Genomic DNA, 11232 nt, shown 5'->3' on the forward strand with positions numbered 1-11232 from the left:
TGTTAATACATTCAGAGTCTCGCCCTGTTTGGACAAAATGGTATATATTATCTAGATGCATAGTCATTCCTGGTAACTTCCCTAAATACACCGCGGCTCGTCGGATACGTAATGATGCCATGATCATTTCGTCCTCTTTGCCGGGCACAGGGTCATATCTACAATCTATAAGAAGTTCCTTAAGCGTACGGGCATTTATGAGTTTGGGGGTACGTGGATGTGCTGATTCTTGAAAGGTAAGTTTATTTATTCTGGGTGGCGTAGAAAAAATATTGGTAGCACCTCCCGTAGCCCCGTCTGGGGTATCGGGCGTGAAAGGATTAGTTGAACGTGATACAGCAACTATAGGTGTGGACACAGCTATAGAAGTAGCTGTAGGAACAGATGTAGAAACAGATGTGCTTGCCGGAACTTGTGTCAGGATTTGGTGCTGTAGAGATACAGATACAGGATCTTGGCGTTGAACCTCCCCGGCCAACGGTCTATGTGGGGCGGGGTTAGCGTACTCGGGAGCTGCGTCATCTAAATATGAGGAAAGAAAAACATCTTCTGCGGTTCTAGGATGCCCCTTAGGATGTACTTTTATTGGAAATAATGGGGGTGGCAAGTCTTTTGGTATCCCCGGAGTAGCCTTAGGTAATCCCTCGGCCAGAAGGGGATACATACCCTTCATAAGGGCATTTCTTTGTCTGTCTACTTGTTCTGATTTCACTCGTGTACCTTCTTCAATTAATAGATTTTCTCGGACTTTATTTGAATTCTCCTTATTTTTCTCTTCCTGTCTGAGTGCTTTTTCTGTACGTCTATGAGATTCTTTACGCCATAACTCAACGGCGTCTTTCTGTGACTGTCTGACTTTCCTTTTCCATAACTCTTCCTCTACTTTCATGATGCACTCTGCATCCCAGGTCCCAGCTGCGGGCCACCTCTGACTTTCTGGTAATTCCTTGGTGTAGTCTACCCATAAATCAAGAAATAATATAGCGTCTAAGCCGTGTTTATGATACATGAAGTACCCTGGAGTGTCCCTAGGAGGAATAGGAACAGCTTCTTCGAGTACCCCTTTTCTAGTTGTGATCTGTCTTAATTTCGAAAAGAGCGGCATATTGAGAACTGATCTGATACTTAATCTTGAACAAACTTAATACAATAAACACGATAATGAACAGTCATTCATACCACAATATGCAGAACGTATTAACACATTTAACATTTAACATTTAAATGAGCAAACAATGATGATGACGATCTAAGGAAAACTTAATCACTAAACATAATACTCGGCATTATCTGGATTATTCTGAATTTATATACTTGATATACTAGATATACTGCTAAACAGTACAGATACACTGCTGAAACAGTGCAGACCGGATTTGTGTACCCAAACCCGTCTGGACCGGCACAACTTATGTGCACGCCAGAACGCCTCCCCAGTAATGGTACTCACCGGGTAGCTCGGAACGGAAGGCCTCGGAACGGAACTGAACTGAACTGGACCGGACTGGACTCGACTCGAAAACTTCGGACACTTCTGAGCTTCGGGAACCTGGTGGGCCTCTGTATACCTCGGATCTTGCTCTCTCAGCTTGGCTCTGGTCGGGATACTTCGCACTTCTCACCGCCTCGTCTGGGTGTTGATCGCAGCCTCAGTCGCCCCCGCTTGACCGGAGGGAGATACAGGAAATCCTGCTGGTACGCGTTGTTGTCCGTCCAGCTGTGGTAGGAGACCGGGCCTGCAACGCACCGCCGGCGCGTGAGATGAGAAAGTGTCCCTGTTCGGGCGCCATTCATGTGGTAAATAATTTAATTACCGGGACTTAATTTGATACAGAAACATAATAAAAATAGCTCAGTAAATAAGAGGCAGAATCCGGGGTATTAGAGGTTCGGAATGGGCTTTATTCCAAATGGACGATTCGAATCGGTTGCTCCAAGTTCCATCACCACGAAGGTTCAGGAAGTGAAGTACATACATTATTGATAATTAATCACTTTTATACAATAGGCATTACAGTGAAGCAAATGCAAGAGGCGTAACAATAGATAGTAAAGATAACATTTCACATGCGTAGCTGAAGGAGGCGTAATTGGGAGTAACAAGGAAACGTCATTGGTTGTGATGTCACATATGGGTGGACCTATGAAATAATTTCGCAATGTCAGCAGAAATACTTGGCAGAGATGCGCGCGCAGCAGCATGACGTATGATTGACGTGCGACTAGGGGGTGAAGGGGACTTGACATTTAGCTCTACATGTGGCGACAGATGTCTGGAGGGTCAAGTCAACCTAATCCCCAAATCATATCTAACATCCTATGTTTAAAGAACTATGTTATCCAAAAGAGAGGTCTCTTAGAGTAGAATCTTATTCTATACTGACTATACTGACTGTTAGTGCGTGTACAAGCGTCTAAGTGTCTACACTAGATGCGAGGGCAGGAATCTTCCATAGTAACAGGGCTATGAATTACTTGCATAAAGACAGAGAAACCGGGCCTTTGCTTGGTAGCTGGAAGAATGTTTACTTAAACTACTAGACAGGAATGCATTGGGCAGGGAGCGGAGCAGATAATTTCGAAGGTGAAATACAGTTTCTTGGCAGGCAACAGGCTGATGTCAGGCTTCGTGAGCCGCGCAGGGAATGAAACAAAGTTCGTGGTCACAGATGCAGGCTCCGACTGGAGCTTCAGAGGCAGAAAGCAAGAAAAGCTTGATGACAGAATCAGGGCCTACTTGCCTGGACTGTAAAATGGCATAAGTGAACCATATAAAGCCGGTGGCCTTTCATACTTAGGAATGGAATATCCGGCCTATTCATGGCGGATCTGAAAGAGGACATGTTGACGGTGGACGCACATGTGTTTGCGTCTTCATAACTGGAACTGGAGGAAACATACATGTACTTGTGATTCATACATGAAACCGTTGGGGTCCAAGATAGGGCACATAACTGATCAGAAAAATCCATATTTCCACAGCCAAATAGTGAGCTGCTGCTAAATAGTGAGCCATCGCCAAATAGTGAGCTGCTGCCAAATAGTGAGCTACTGCCAAATAGTGAGCTACTGCCAAATAGTGAGCTACTGCCAAATAGTGAGCTGCTGCAAAATAGGGAGCTGCTGCCAAATAGCGAGCCACTGCCAAATAGTGAGCCATTTCCAAATAGTGAGCCATCTCTAGATAGTGAGCTCTTGCCAAATAGTGAGCTACTACCAAATAGTTCTTCATCGCAAAATAGTGAAACGCTGTCAATTAGTGAGCCACAGCCTAATAGTGAGCCACTGCCAAATAATGAGCTGCTGCCAAATAGTGAGTCGCTGCCCAATAGTCAGCCGCTGCCTAATAGTGAGCCGCTGCCAAATAGTAAGCCACTGCCAAATAGTGAGCTGCTGCCAAACAGTGAGACGCAGCCTGTTTGTGAGGCATCGCCAAATAGCGACCCGCTGCCAAATAGTGAGCCATCGTCAGATAGTGAGCTGCTGCCAAATAGTGAGCTACTACCAAATACTGAGCCGCTGACAAATAGTGAGCCGCTGTCAAATAGTGAGCCATTGGCAAATAGTGAGCTGCTGCTAAATAGTGAGCTGCTGCCAAATAGTGAGCTGCTGCCAAATAGTGAGCTGCTGCCAAATAGTGAGGTGCGGCCAAATAGGGAGCCGCTGCCAAATAGGGAGCCGCTGTCAAATAGTGAGCCATCGCCAAATAGTGAGCTGCTGCTAAATAGTGAGCCATCGCCAAATAGTGAGCTGCTGCCAAATAGTGAGCTACTGCCAAATAGTGAGCTGCTGCCAAATAGGGAGCCACTGCCAAATAGGGAGCCGCTGCCAAATAGGGAGCCACTGCCAAATAGGGAGCCACTGCCAAATAGGGAGCCACTGCCAAATAGTGAGCCATCGCTAGATAGTGAGCTGTTGCCAAATAGTGAGCGACTACCAAATAGTTATTCATCGCAAAATAGTGAACCGCTGCCAAATAGTGAGCCACAGCCTAATAGTGAGCCGCAGCCTTATAGTGAGCCACTGCCAAATAGTGAGCTGCTGCCAAACAGTGAGCCGCAGCCTGATTGTGAGGCATCGCCAAATAGCGACCCGCTGCCAAATAGTGAGCATCACCAAATTGTGAGCCACTGCCAAATAGTGAGCCACTGCCAAATAGTGAGCTGCTGCCAAATAGTGAGCCATAACCAAATAGTGGGCCGCTGCCAAATAGTGAGCTATCACCAAATAGTGAGCTCCTGCCAAATAGTGAGCCATTCCCAAATACTGTGCCGCTGCCAAATAGTGAGCCACGCCATATAGTGAGCCGCCACCAAATAGTGAGCCATCGCCATATAGTGAGCCATCGCCAAAGAGTGAGCTGCTGCCAAATAGTGAGCCGCTGCATAAGAGTGAGCCGCCACCAAATAGTGTGCAATCGCCATATAGTGAGCCGCTGCTAAATAGTGAGCCATCACCAAATTGTGAGCCACTGCCAAATAGTGAGCAATGCCAAATACTGAGCTGCAACTAAAGACGCCAAAGAGTGAGCCGCTGCCAAATAGTGAGACGCTGCATAACAGGGAGCCGCTGCCAAATAGTGAGTCTATGCCAAATAGTGAGCCACTGCCAAATAGTGAGCTGCTGCGAAATAGTGAGCCGCTGCCAAATAATGAGCCGCTGCATAATAGTGAGCCGCTGCCAAACAGTGAGCCTTTGCCAAATAGTGAGCCACTGCCAAATAGAGAGCCTTTGCCAAATAGTGAGCCACTGCCAAATAGAGAGCTGCTGCCAAATAGTGAGCTGCTGCCAAATAGTGTGCTGCTGCCAAATAGTGAGCTGCTGCCAAATAGTGAACCGCTGCCAAATAGGGAGCCGCTGCCAAATAGCGAGCGGCTGCCAAATAGTGAGCCATTTCCAAATAGTGAGCCGCTGCCAAATAGTGAGCCATCGCTAGATAGTGAGCTCTTGCCAAATAGTGAGCTACTACCAAATAGTTATTTATCGCAAAATAGTGAACCGCTGCCAATTAGTGAGCCACAGCCTAATAGTGAGCCACTGCCAAATACTGAGCTGCTGCTAAATAGTGAGTCGCTGCCCAATAGTCAGCCGCTGCCAAATAGTGAGCTGCTGCCAAATAGTAAGCTGCTGCCAAATAGTTAGCCAACGCCAGATAGTGAGCTGCTGCCAAATAGTGAGCTACTACCAAATACTGATTCATCTCAAAATAGTGAGCCGCTGCCAAATAGTGAGCCATCGCCAAATAGTGATCCGCCTCCAAATAGTGAGCCATCACCAACTGTGAGCTACTGCCAAATAATGAGCTGCTGCCAAATAGTGAGCTGCTGACAAATAATGAGCCGCTGACAAATAGTGAGCCGCTGTCAAATAGTGAGCCATTGCCAAATAGTGAGCAGCTGCTAAATAGTGAGCTACTGCCAAATAGAGAGCTGCGGCCAAATAGGGAGCCGCTGCCAAATAGAGAGCTGCTGTCAAATAGTGAGCCATCACCAAATAGTGAGCTGCTGCTAAATAGTGAGCCATCGCCAAATAGTGAGCTGCTGCCAAATAGTGAGCTACTGCCAAATAGTGAGCTACTGCCAAATAGTGAGCTGCTGCCAAATAGGGAGCTGCTGCCAAATAGCGAGCCGCTGCCAAATAGTGAGCCATTTCCAAATAGTGAGCCGCTGCCAAATAGTGAGCCATCTCTAAATAGTGAGCTCTTGCCAAATAGTGAGCTACTACCAAATAGTTCTTCATCGCAAAATAGTGAACCGCTGCCAATTAGTGAGCCACAGCATAATAGTGAGCCACTGCCAAATAATGAGCTGCTGCTAAATAGTGAGTCGCTGCCCAATAGTCAGCCGCTGCCTAATAGTGAGCCGCTGCCAAATAGTAAGCCACTGCCAAATAGTGAGCTGCTGCCACACAGTGAGACGCAGCCTGATTGTGAGGCATCGCCAAATAGCGACCCGCTGCCAAATAGTGAGCCATCGTCAGATAGTGAGCTGCTGCCAAATAGTGAGCTACTACCAAATACTGAGCCGCTGACAAATAGTGAGCCGCTGTCAAATAATGAGCCATTGTCAAATAGTGAGCTGCTGCTAAATAGTGAGCTGCTGCCAAATAGTGAGCTGCTGCCAAATAGTGAGCTACTGCCAAATAGTGAGGTGCGGCCAAATAGGGAGCCGCTGCCAAATAGGGAGCCGCTGTCAAATAGTGAGCCATCGCCAAATAGTGAGCTGCTGCTAAATAGTGAGCCATCGCCAAATAGTGAGCTGCTGCCAAATAGTGAGCTGCTGCCAAATAGGGAGCCACTGCCAAATAGGGAGCCGCTGCCAAATAGGGAGCCGCTGCCAAATAGGGAGCCACTGCCAAATAGGGAGCCACTGCCAAATAGTGAGCCGCTGCCAAATAGTGAGCCATCGCTAGATAGTGAGCTGTTGCCAAATAGTGAGCTACTACCAAATAGTTATTCATCGCAAAATAGTTGAACCGCTGCCAAATAGTGAGCCATTCCCAAATACTGTGCCGCTGCCAAATAGTGAGCCACGTCATATAGTGAGCCGCCACCAAATAGTGAGCCATCGCCATATAGTGAGCCATCGCCAAAGAGTGAGCTGCTGCCAAATAGTGAGCCGCTGCATAAGAGTGAGCCGCCACCAAATAGTGTGCAATCGCCATATAGTGAGCCATCGCCATATAGTGAGCCGCTGCTAAATAGTGAGCCATCACCAAATTGTGAGCCACTGCCAAATAGTGAGCAATGCCAAATACTGAGCTGCAACTAAATACGCCAAAGAGTGAGCCGCTGCCAAATAGTGAGCTGCTGCATAACAGGGAGCCGCTGCCAAATAGTGAGCCTATGTCAAATAGTGAGCCACTGCCAAATAGTGAGCTGCTGCGAAATAGTGAGCCGCTGCCAAATAATGAGCCGCTGCATAATAGTGAGCCGCTGCATAATAGTGAGCCGCTGCCAAACAGTGAGCCTTTGCCAAATAGTGAGCCACTGCCAAATAGAGAGCCTTTGCCAAATAGAGAGCTACTGCCAAATAGTGAGCTGCTGACAAATAGTGAGCTGCTGCCAAATAGTGAACCGCTGCCAAATAGTGAGCCGCTGCCAAATACTGAGTCATCGCCAAATAGTGAGCTGCTGCCAAATAGTAAGCCATCGCCAAATAGTGAGCTCCTGCTAAATAGTGAGTGATCGCCAAATAGTAAGCCGCTGCCAAATAGTGAGATGCTGCCAAATAGTGTGCCGCTGCCAAATAGTTAGCTTCTGCCAAATAGTGAGCTGCTGTCAAATAGTGAGCCGCTGCCAAATACTGAGTCATCGACAACTAGTGAGCCACTGCCAAATAGTGAGCTAGCGGCAAATAGTGAGCTAACGCGAAATAGTGAGTGATCGCCAAATAGTGAGCCGCTGCGAAATAGTGAGCCGCTGCCAAATAGTGAGCCGGGCCAAATTGTGAGCTGCTGCTAAATACTGAGCCATCGCCAAATAGTGAGCTGCTGCTAAATAGTGAGCCTTCACCAAATAGTGAGCCACCGCCAAATAGTGAGCCACTGCCAAAAATGAGCCATTGCCAATTAGTACATTGCAGCAAAATAGTGAGCCGCTGCCAAATAGTGAGCCGAAGCCTAATAGTGAGCCCCTGCCAAATACTGAGCTGTTGCCAAATAGTGAACTGCTGCCTAATAGTGAGCCACTGCCAAATAGTGAGCCACTGCCAAATAGTGAGCCATCGTCAGCTAGTGAGCTGCTGCCAAATAGTGAGCTACTACCAAATACTGATTCATCACAAAATAGTGAGCCGCTGCCAAATAGTGAGCAGCAGCCTAACAGTGAGCCACTAACAAATACTGAGCATCTGCTAAATAGTGAGCCGCTGCCTAATAGTGAGCCAGACAATGGAAGATATCAAGTGCAGCCCTTTTAAAGATAATGGACTGTTCCCCTGAAAAGTACATTCCCCCAGCCTGAAGAACATCATTTTGCTGTTCAAGACCAGACAAGCTGTGGCCCCTTACTTAAAGAGATGAAGTACTGGGCACCGAGGCACCCATGGCTAAGCCACGGCCCACCCCTAATGTAAGAGGGCTAGGGGTGGTGACAGCCCGGGGAGCTTTGTGGCCTGCGTCAGAGACATGAGATCACCAGCATCTCAGCAATGCGTAGTAGCTGGAGGTAGGGGGAGCTGGCCACGAGACCCCCACCCCAACTGGAAATGTAGAACTGGTGAAGACAACATGGAAATTCGGACTTAGAGTTGGACCCTGCTCATGCTGCCCTGGGCTCAAACATATCCAACTATGAGCGGTGGGGAAGCGCCTGGAGCTCAGAGGAAGGGCCACCATGACAGACATGGGTGGACAGCTGCTGCTCCATGGGCCTGTTCCACCCCCTCCTTCTTGTGTGTTTATTTCAGGCCTGGTTTATGTGATGAGTGAGTAAAGTGGAACAACTGTTGCTGTCAGCTGACAAACCTTCCAGACCAGCCATCATAATGGTTATAATGCTTTTATAGCTCTTACTGGTACATTTCAGTTGCTTCATAGCGCTTTAAATATTATGTTTTTATAGTTCTTCCTGGTACAATACGGTGTCTTGGTATAGCTATAAATATGTCACCACTCTGTGTTACCCTTTTATCGACTTCAGGAAGATTAACGGTTAGGTTTGCCTGACCAGACTGAAGCCCCGCCCAGCTGGTGTGACACACATCCGTGCAGCAAGTCCTCTTGAGTTCCTCAGGTCTGTGCTGATAAACTCCATTCATAACCACTGAGTAAGCTTGTGTAGGCACACTTTTTGTAGACACCAAAGGACAGGTGTTGGGGAGGAGGAATGTCCCCTGAATGGCTCTGGAGAGCGCGGGACCTGCCTCGAGGTCATCAGTGGAAGCTGCAGGTTGGATGTGCGGCTGAACAAAGCTGGGAAGCTCTCTGCTCGCCTGTTGTTCGTTGCTCCACAGACGGTTCAGACACAAACAGCCAGCCCTTTCCAGAACTTTCACAATGGCACAGATGTGTAGAGATCCACCTTCAGAAATGGAGCACTGCATGGAATACCTGATCACCACTTTTCAGCGCTACGCTGGTAAGGAAGGGGACCGCAGCAAAACGTCATTCAACGAGTTTGAAGGTTTAATGAACGGAGCTTAAAAGCTTCACAAAGAGACACTGAAGAAAATGCAGGCCTCTTTGGATGGCGGAGTTGGTGGGAAGAAAGATAATCAGATTGACTTCCAGGAGCTTTTGAGCCTGATTGAGGGTATGGGGATTGCCTGCCACAAGGCAATAATGTGAAGACAAAGCTGTGAACTTCCGCACCCAAGCCGGATCTCAAGTATGCACTGACGTACATCACACTTTGCTTCCAGTTACATTCCATAAAAGATTACACATTTGTCATAAATGATCAGAAATGGGGGCCATTTCTCACAGTCCCTCTTTGAAGTATATTTTCGTTGTTGTTTTTGACTGGACCCCATACTCTTCAGATCACCTCGAGGGGGTAATGCCCAGCGACTCCAGCAAATAGTTTTATTTAGCCGGTCCCGCCTTGTTGAGCGGACTGGGACTCCTCTAGCCAATGCAGTTGTCACAGCTATAGCTTTGGTAAAGTTAGCTTGTAAGCGCTCTGGAGGCTGTTTCCTGGCCATCACGTAGCAGATGTTAATACAGAGGATGATCCATCAAGAGATGATACTTTTCTGAATTACCTTCCCTTTCTTTGCCCCTGCAGATCTCACAAAGAGTTAATTGTCCACAGGGAATTCTTAGGTATGATCAATATAGAACAATAAAGCTCTTTTTGGATCCAGGCTGTAGAGACACTCCTTGCCTTTAGAAGGATGAGGTGGGGGAAAAAGGGTAGGCAGGATGATGTTATGCCCAAGTGAAAAGGTGTGACCACCTTTGGCAAAAACAATGTTCTAGTTTTAAGAACTAGATTGTCTGGAAAAAATGAAGTGTAGAGAGGGTTAACACAAAGTGCCTGCAATATGCTAACCATACTGGCAGATGTAATCGCCATAAGGAATACAGTTTTCACAGCTAGAAGCTGTAGAGGGCAGATGTGCATTAGCTCAAAGGTAGAGCATATTAAGAAGGTGAGAACTAAATTCAAGTACCATTGGGGCGTGGGAGGAAACATGCTGCAAACATTTGAAGAATCTAGGGTCAGATACACGTAGAACTGGTCACAATTTGCGACCAGTATTTTTGCAACAAATCTGGTAATATGGGAAGCAACCTATGGACATCTAGCCCTTATTCACAACAGGTGACAAACAAGGAAGTTTTGTCCGGCAACCATAGAAAAGCAGAAATGGCTGACAGGTATATTTCAAATGTGCCTGAAGCAAAGGCTTGCTGGGCCAGAGAGAGAACAAAAAGAAGGACTTCGTACAATGGTGCAGACAGAGGAACAACAGATTTAGATGTACACCAAGCCACAAACTTGTACGATTGGCAGGCGTAGATGGTTTTGGTAGAAGAACGCGGCCAGAATTACATTACATACTTCTGGAGAGAGATCATACACCCTCAATTGTCAGAGCTCACACTCAACGCATGAAGGTGAAGAGTGGACAAGTGTAGGTGCAGTACCCTGCCCTGTTGCTGCGGCAGAAGATTCTCTTGCCAGGGCAGACTGACTAGAGGACAGATGTTCATGCTCAGGAGTTTGAGATACCATATTCTCCAACCCTAATCTAAAGTCACTAAGATGGCTTGGGCCCAGTCGTTCCTGATCTTCTTGAGAACTCTGGACAGGAGGGGTATCGGAGGAAAGGCGCATAGGAGTCCTGAGCTCTACTCAAGACAAGATGCATCTACGAGCGAGAGCTGCCTTGGAAACTCTAGCGTGCAGAAGTGCTGACATTGCACGTTCTCTTCAGTGCCAAACAAATCTAACCAAGGTTCTCCCCAATCTTGAAAGAGGCCTTGTATCACCTCCAGATGAAGACACTGTGCATGCCACTTCTAGGGTGGATAATGCCGCCGACGCCAAATGGAGCCAAACGATGCTACCTAGCGGTGAGCTGGGGCACTGCTCAGGAAGAATTTCTGAATTCAGTCTGACACCTGGGGATAATTTTACGGTAAGGAACCTGTTGCTAGATAGAGTTTCTACTAGATAAGACGTTACCATAACTTGTTCATCTGGGCCAAAGAATTTCGCCTATGGCAGCAAGCTCAATTAAGACAGCCAATGCCATGTGTATTCTAGGTCGTTATGATTGCCAG

The 11232-nt window shown here is 47.3% G+C and overlaps 1 pseudogene; it reads left to right on the top strand.

The window, feature by feature from the left end:
- The first annotated feature begins 8951 nt into the window (after window positions 1-8951).
- On the top strand, window positions 8952-9288 carry LOC146856422 (protein S100-A11 pseudogene; annotated as a pseudogene).
- Window positions 9289-11232: the final 1944 nt, after the last annotated feature.

This window comes from Triturus cristatus, chromosome 4_1, assembly GCF_964204655.1.
Source record: "Triturus cristatus chromosome 4_1, aTriCri1.1, whole genome shotgun sequence".
In the NCBI taxonomy this organism is placed as follows: Eukaryota; Metazoa; Chordata; class Amphibia; order Caudata; family Salamandridae; genus Triturus; species Triturus cristatus.